The following is a 7,889-nucleotide window of genomic DNA, read 5'->3' as shown; positions in this document are numbered from 1 at the left end:
ATATCCATAATTAAGAATAATAGTGTTTTCAGCTATACTACCTTTCACCTTATTATGTAGAGTAAGTATTAATTCTCCATGCTGAATTATTGCTAATTAATTATCTGCATGTACTTTCTCTTTGTCACTACAGAATTCAATTATCCTGGAAAAGATTTTGCAGTAGAAAGTTAATCCTAATTCCTGATCTTTTGAGAAACCAGTTTTTTATTTATAAATACAGACTGGGTTTGAACCATGAATTTTCCGTTAGTTTGAGCTACTTAAGACTTTTTTTACAACTGATGTTTAAGAAATAGCTTCTTATTATGCAATGGCATGTTTTTTTCATATTTTATCCTACACTGGTGTTGACACCTTTTTACAGCTCCTTGGAAGCTAATGACCCCCTCTGAAACTGACCCACTTTTTAGTTGTTGGACACTAGCTCATAGTGTTATACAAAGCTCATTTTTATATATTTTCAGGCAAAAAATATCTTGTTGTGTATTTATATAATGCATAATTCAACATATCATTAGTACTATCAGTAAGGATGTATTTACAATATGTGTTGAAGTAATTCCAGTCAGATCTGGCTGCCCTTCATTTTGGTACATGTTTTATTTGAATAAAGATATTGAAAAGATGGCTCACTCGGCTGTACTAATCTTGAATGTCCTTTTGAGGTAATTTTAGCTTATATTCAGATAATTCTGATACAAATCTCATTTAAAAAAAATTAAATCCATGTTGCCATTAAAGCAGGGCAGCATCAAGAAAAGCCTCAATATATAGCAGATAGGACAAAACATTACAGTCCAAAGCTACATCACTTTGGTTCAGTATTGTCTCAGTTAACTGGAACAGTGCTTGGCCATTATTTGTAAGGTTTGAGAAGTTCCAGCCTCTTACTGCTCTAATCTTGTTCTACCACTGCAAAGCAAGGAAGAGAACAGGGATGCTCTCCATGAATGCTGTCTACTACTCTGCTGTTAAGATTCAGTGTCTGAACTCTGGGTTTGATAACATTTAGACACAGGGGAGACTGACACCCACAAAGCCATATCTCAGTGAAGGGGAATTCAGGACCTCATCACCTTACATCTTTGGACTCGTGGCCAGCCAGGAAACCTGGGCTGTCTCTGTACTTTCTTTAGTGGTTTGAAGTGCTGGCAGAAAAAGCATCCACATTATTCTTGAATTCAGGCTGTGTAAAAATCCCATCTGTTTTCCCTCACAGGTGATGCCAGGATCTTTCTAGGAAGGATCCTTCTGTCTTGTGTCAATCATTACCAAAGGGAAAAGGTGTTGGGATGGGCAGCCTTGCCAGGAACAGCATGCCAGACACACAGCGAGTGAGCCGGTGCCTGTGTGGCTGAAGAGCTCTTGCCTCCACTTCTGCTGTCATCCCTCCCAACCACGGAAAAGGACCAGCAGCAAAAATGGCCAAAAGGACACTCCTGAAGATGCTCTCACACTTCAGTGGCCTGTAGTCACAGCACAAGCCATAAGTAGGCAGAGGCTGTCAAGCTAAAAACCTGAATTCTAATTGTGAATTATTAGACTTTTTACAGAATTTTGCCAGTCCACTTGTGTTTGTGGGAAGAAATGGTGAAGGATGACTTTTCTAGTAACAAATCAATAGAGCACACATTAAAGATATTAAAGAAACAGACAGTGAACCCAAAAAATAGCTATTATTGAAGACACACTTTAATAAGGTTTTTCTGGGAATGACAGTGAGCCACAGAGGCTTTAAGGTTTTTGACAAAGCTCCAGTTAGGAACAGAAACTCATTTTTTATAAAAAAAATGAGAACAAAAAGGTTGGCCAATAGAAAATAACATTGAGGATGAAATTAAAAGAGTGTTAAAAATCCACTGTTGGTCTGGAATCATTAAACCATTTTTAAGTGAAGCCAAACAAAAAATTACAAGTGAAACTTAGAAAGGTGGAAAGCTTTATTCCAAAAACTAATGTTTTAAACTATTATGGTCACTGCTTCCAAATGATTCAATGCAGAGCAAAGCCTTCAATTCAAAGCAAAGCCTTGACAAAGCACATGCTTACTTGTTGGATAAGAAAGTAAATTCCAGGATTAATGACATGCTTTAATTCTGAATTTGTCACTGATGGGATAATTTTTTGAATAAATCATGCACTCCTATCATCTGTATTTTGGAAAGCATTTTGATGAATTAGGCAGACCACAGTAGACACCTGTAAAAATTATGTGAGAGCTGATGGAAATTCATAGTGATAAGAAATCTTAGCATAACTTCCCAAACCTCAGTTTATTAAAAGTAGCGTTAGTTTCTGGTCTGATTACAGTATATAAGCACCTTCCCAGAGAAAAGATGCTGAAAACTTCTCTGATAGATAAAGACAGAAGAACATCCTCTTCTGATGTAAACTATGAATCTGGAGAATGCATTGAACTGCTGCCTGTGACAAGCTAAACTGTCTCTGGAATACGCGTCAGGAGGAGTGAGACAAAACTGTAGGAACCATACTTACTTTGGTCTGTATCATGTAATCATTTAATTGAATCATTTTGTCAATTGTCCATAAAATTTATTGATTATATAAAAGTTTAACACTGTCCACATTAAGCAAACATTAAGTGAGAAGAAATATTTCCAAATAGCCTTAAGTGTATCAGCCTAATAATTTGGGACTATCATGTCATTTGGAGAGTATTGATCTCAAAATATATTACAAATAATTTATAAAATTTTATAAAGGTTTTTGTTTTCTAGATGACAACACTAATATTTGGAGGCAGTGCATTTCTTAGGTTAATTCTGGCATTGCAAAATCCACATTCATTCTTGGAAGCTGAGCTTTTTATTTGATCCTGTAGTAGATAGCTTTTATTCTGATACTTAGCAGGTTACTTTTTTAAATAAAATTAAGCAAACTAGTGTCACAGTAACTTTCAAAACATGCTATTTCCCCCAAAATTAAATACATAATTGTAATTACCTAATTAAATCAGCAAATAAGAAAATCTTCTTCCACAACAGAGATGACAGTTGTTCAGGTATAACAACTACGTGTCACATAGGCAATTCTCTGTGTTATGCAGAATAATATTTGCAAGCAGAAATTGCAACAGAAAAAGATTTTATTATAATGCTACCAATCTTCAGTTGGAATCAGGACATACATATATAAATACGTGGGGATGTATGTACATATATACACACATACATATATAGTGTGTGTATATATATATATATATATGTAAGTGGGGATGTCTAAGTATCCCAATTCACTTTGCAAGAGTGGAAAATCACTACCATATAGAGAGATCTGTTAATATTTTAGAGTACAAATAAGGAGTTTTTCCTTTATTCTTCAAGGTTCCCAAACAAATCACAGCTTACTTCTGTCTTGTAACAGGGCCTGTTCCAAAGACCTTTGATGCTTCCTATTGACTCAACAGGCCCTAAAGTAGTAAAACCTTTGTGGAATGTTTATAGATAACCACTTAGTCCGTGCCAGCTTAAGGAAAGCAAAAGGAAATAAATTAAATGCATCTTCCAGTGACATAAGTCTCATGAAGAATTAACTAGGATAAGCACTTACTCTAGCTGGTGCACTGTCGATCTGAACAATGCAGACAAAAATAATAATTAAAACATAGCTTCACGCTGAGAGGAAACTTTCAAGAGTGTCTACTGTGTTAAGCTTATGATTTTTTCTGGTTTTGTATTTGCAAGCATAATTACGTCCTAGAGGCAACAGGAGCTAGAGGAGCTAGAGCTTGTCAGTCCCCATTTCCCCCTCCGATAGGAGATTAATTTCTTTACACAGAAATCCAAAAGTTGATGCCAGAGAAATAATAATAATGTAAACAAGTCTTTTATTCTTTTAATCTGGAATGCATAATTTAATGGCATAGATGTATAAATAATGAAAACATCACATCTACTTTAGACAACTAAGGGTAAACTGAAGGTAACATTTAATGTAGTATTGATTGACCACATCAACCAAACAACGGCAGACATCTGTATGGATGACAGCATTTAGGAAAATGCTACCAAGTCTATCAATACAGATTAAAGTAGGGGTGGGATGGAGCAGACTTGATGGCTCAGAGTCCTGGTAATGGAATACAAAGCCTTTCACCTCCAGCACGCTGACTTGAGCCAGCCCAGGTCAGTCTGTCACTGAAAGTCATTACCATGGGATGGTTCAGTGAAATGGGTTTCTCCTAATGGCAGGCTGTCTGTGTCACAAAATGCACCATCCATCACAACAGGCATCATGTTGAGAATTTCAGCTGGAAGGCTGGAAGAACAGAGGATGGGCTCCACAACCCTCCTATCCCTGCAGGAAGCATGGGTAAGGACAGTTGTCTGGGGCTATGCTGCAGGGATTCTAGGAATGCCTGATTTTAGGGATAGTGGTGTCAAGCATGATAGGAGTAGGCACAGCACACCAGTAGCATGAAATTACAGTAGCTCTCTTTTGGATGCATTTGAGAGAAACAGAGACACGTGAGGAAGCAAAACAGGGCTATTAAAAAACAAAACAAACAAAAAAAAAAGTAGCAGAATCAGAATTCTTTATTAGGCAGAGGTGAGAAATTACATATAAAAGCTAAGTGAAAACAAGACAGGACAGGAAGAAAGGATTTGAAAATGAAGACATAGTGTGTACAGAGCCAACACTGAGAGACATTGGAGAGATGCAAAGTGAGGAATTATATGGATAATGGGGTGAGCTAAGGTGATTAGTTCTTTCAGTAGCAGTTGTGGTTCGGTATGAGAAGAGCAAGACTGTACCTGTCAAAGCCACCAGAAATTACATTGTTAGGAAGTGACAGGAGCATGAAGAGAGTTTTAGCTTTGTGGTTAGATGGGGAATACTGTACCATGTAGAAGTTCTGAAGTAAGGTATTACCTGAGAGGTTCAATGTTAGTCTGAATAGTAGCCCAAATCAAGTACCTGTTTTATTGGCAATACTGGCTACAGTTCAGTTTAAGTGATGGGAAAAAACTCTTACTTGGTGATAACAAAATTAATAGAACAAAAATAATTAAGAACTTTGTTTCACATCTTTGAACTTAACTTGGTGTTTAGACATACATTAGGAGACATCAGGTTAGACAGCAGACAAGTTGTTGCACTTCAGGGAGATATTTTTCTGTATGTTAATTTAATCTGTGTTGTCAACTTGGAACAAAGATGTTGAGCATCATTTCCCAAGCTTTTACCTAAAGTAACTAAACTCTAAAAGCTCAGGAATGGCTTCTTAGAGCTTTGCAAAAGATAAATAATAAAGGAAACTTATTTTCAATGGGCTCAACTACGCTTCTGTTAAGAAAAGTTTCACAAATCAGAAACTTAAAAACCACTGCATATGATGAGGAAAAAAAGGACAGATTCTTGTCAAATTATCAGAAGAAGCCAAAGATCTTATGAAAGAATGAAAACAGAAGGAAAAAACAGTAGAAGACAGTCACTGAAAACAACAGATGATATATTTGCTTTAAAAAATTGTGAAATAAAACCATGTAATTTAAAAATACATTTGAAGTTTTACAATAATCTGATCCAGAGATATGACAGCAAACTGATGGGTGTGGCAAGGTCAACAAAAATCCCTCTCTAACTGACATACATTGCATTTAGTGTCACATAATAGTAATGGTACCCCTCTTCTATCACTACCCATAAGAGACAGATAAAAAATATCCTAGGACACATATACTCCACCCAGGCTGCTTCTAATGCCACTAAACACAGCAAGCTTGTCAGTAGCACTTCATTGTCTAAAAGTCAACTGCCCTTTTGACCATTCCATTCTGACCAGTGTGAATCCCTTCTTGCAGAAAAAAATCACAGTGGGAAACAATCTTCCCATAAAATGAGGATTAATAATAAAGAAATGAAAAAGTGAAACTAAAATGGTGAAAACATCTCAGTGCTTATAGAGCTCTTTTTCATGAATTCATAATTCCTTATGGCTTTTTTACAGATTAGTATTGAGGCTGCTGGGCATACACTGGTTTATTACTTAGAAGAACAACTGAGTAGTGAAATGAATATTGTGATTAGGTCAAATTAGGTGAAACTGAACTAGAACCAGATGTATTTTGCTACTAAGACTCACGCGGACAAAGTCCTCAGCAGTGGTTCAGATAATACAAAATAATGTAGCCAAGAACACTGACCCTGATATTTCTTCATGGATTTTTTCTGGTTGTGATTCTACAGTCAAAAATTACATGTAATGCCTGTTTGAATGTGATTGCTGTTTTTTTCATAATACCACATGCAAAAATCCATGAGCATAACTTGGGTTTAAGTGAATCATATTAAAACAATCAAGGAATCAAAATGAAATATTAAACTATTTTACACATATATGGTTTCTGCCCTACCATTAGGAGTATGGATGAAATAAAATTATTGCTGAAAATTCTGAACACAGAAAAATCAGAAGGTGCCCATGCTGGTTGTGGCAACTCCAGTCCCAGAAGGGCACAAGATATCTTGGGAAGAAAATGTAATGTTGTGTCCAGTGAACTGCCACATTCAAAGCAGCTAAATATCCTCAGTGTGAGACTTCTTGACAAAAGAAAAGGATACAAAAAAGGTACTTTGCCTCATGACTCAAAATCAGGACAGGCTATTCTTCTATGAAAGCCATATCATTTAAAGCATCTATTAATCTTGCTATAGAAATGACTGGAGAAAACTGTGGTTTGGTACGCAAGCCAGACACAAACTCTTGAGTAATAACTTTGCTGCAGGCTCATTCTCCATGTCATCTAGAAAGATGGCAAAGTACACCTGTGTACAGCTTTCACTTCCAAAGTTGCAGAGGTAAACAAATGCAAATATTTCTTTTTCTGTGTATCTTTCCTTACAAGGGAGCGCTACACTTGGTCAACAAGTGCCATTTCTCAAGAATCGAGGCATGGACTTTCAATATTAATCAGTGAACTCTTCTAAGAGTCAGTGGGTTGCTTCTTGCACAGAAATAAAAGAATTAACTGCAGCAGAAGATCCAGCCCCGTCTCAAGGTACCCGAAGAATTACCTGTTGGAGTTCATAATTTTCCATGTGTTTTGTTTTTAGGACTTCGAATCTAAGATCCCACTTGCCTTGTGATGATGGGGTGCTGGAACTAGATGATTGTTTATGGTCCCTTCCAATCCAAACAATCCTGTGATTCTACAATGTGAAAGTGGCTAATTGCTTTTCACTCTACAAGTCTGGAGCAACACAGCAGCTTCCCTGGAAAACCCTGCAACACACTCGAGTGCCACAGGCGAGCGGAGCCACCCGGCCACCGCAAACGCCGCGGGGCCGGGGCACAGCGGGCGGGACTGGGAGGCGGGGACGCTCGGGCAGGAGGTGGCGGGAGCCCCGCTAGCACAGGAAGTCGCCCCGGCGAAGGAGGAGGGAGGAGGCGGAGCTCTGCCGCTCGGCCCGAGGTACCGCGCCGCGTCCCGGGGCGGGCGAGCGGCCGCGGCCGCCGGGCCCGAGCGGGCGCTGCCCCAGCCCCGGCCCCTCCCGCGCCGCGGGGGCGCCGCCATTGGCCCGCGGGCAGGGAGAGCTCGCGCCGGCGGCGCGCGCGGCCGGCCCGCTGACCACCGCGGGCCCGCCCTGCCATTGGCCGGCGGGAAGCGCGCGGCCCCGCGATTGGCCGGAGCGCGCTGTCAATCCGGGTGGCCCCGCCCTCGGAGCGCGGGCTGGAGGGGCTGGGGTGGGAGAGGGTCGGCTGTGTGGCCGCCATATTGGGCGTGGGCGGGAATGTCTATCGTGCTGGGTTGTCCTGCGGTCGCGTTTGGTGTTCCGTTTCACCGTGCCGGGACCCCTCGACTGCCATGCCTGCTTTTCCGTGCTCGAAGAAGTACGACCCTGACGAGGCAGCCAAACTGGAG

At 39.8% G+C, this 7,889-nt stretch overlaps 1 protein-coding gene across 2 annotated transcripts in view; it reads left to right on the top strand.

Annotated features, from left to right (window-relative positions):
- Positions 1–7,336: 7,336 nt before the first annotated feature.
- Positions 7,337–7,889, top strand: part of TRIQK (triple QxxK/R motif containing) — a 156,721-nt gene continuing 156,168 nt past the window's right edge. For both annotated transcript variants that reach the window (XM_059863553.1, XM_059863563.1), the window contains exon 1: positions 7,337–7,439. The gene's annotated coding sequence lies outside the window, so the exon portion shown is untranslated. The remainder of the gene's footprint in view (positions 7,440–7,889) is intronic.

The sequence above is a fragment of the Haemorhous mexicanus genome, chromosome 1 (assembly GCF_027477595.1).
Source record: "Haemorhous mexicanus isolate bHaeMex1 chromosome 1, bHaeMex1.pri, whole genome shotgun sequence".
NCBI lineage: Eukaryota > Metazoa > Chordata > Aves > Passeriformes > Fringillidae > Haemorhous > Haemorhous mexicanus.
The sequence above is the reverse complement of the archived record's forward strand: the minus strand, read 5'-3'. Positions and strand labels throughout refer to the sequence as shown.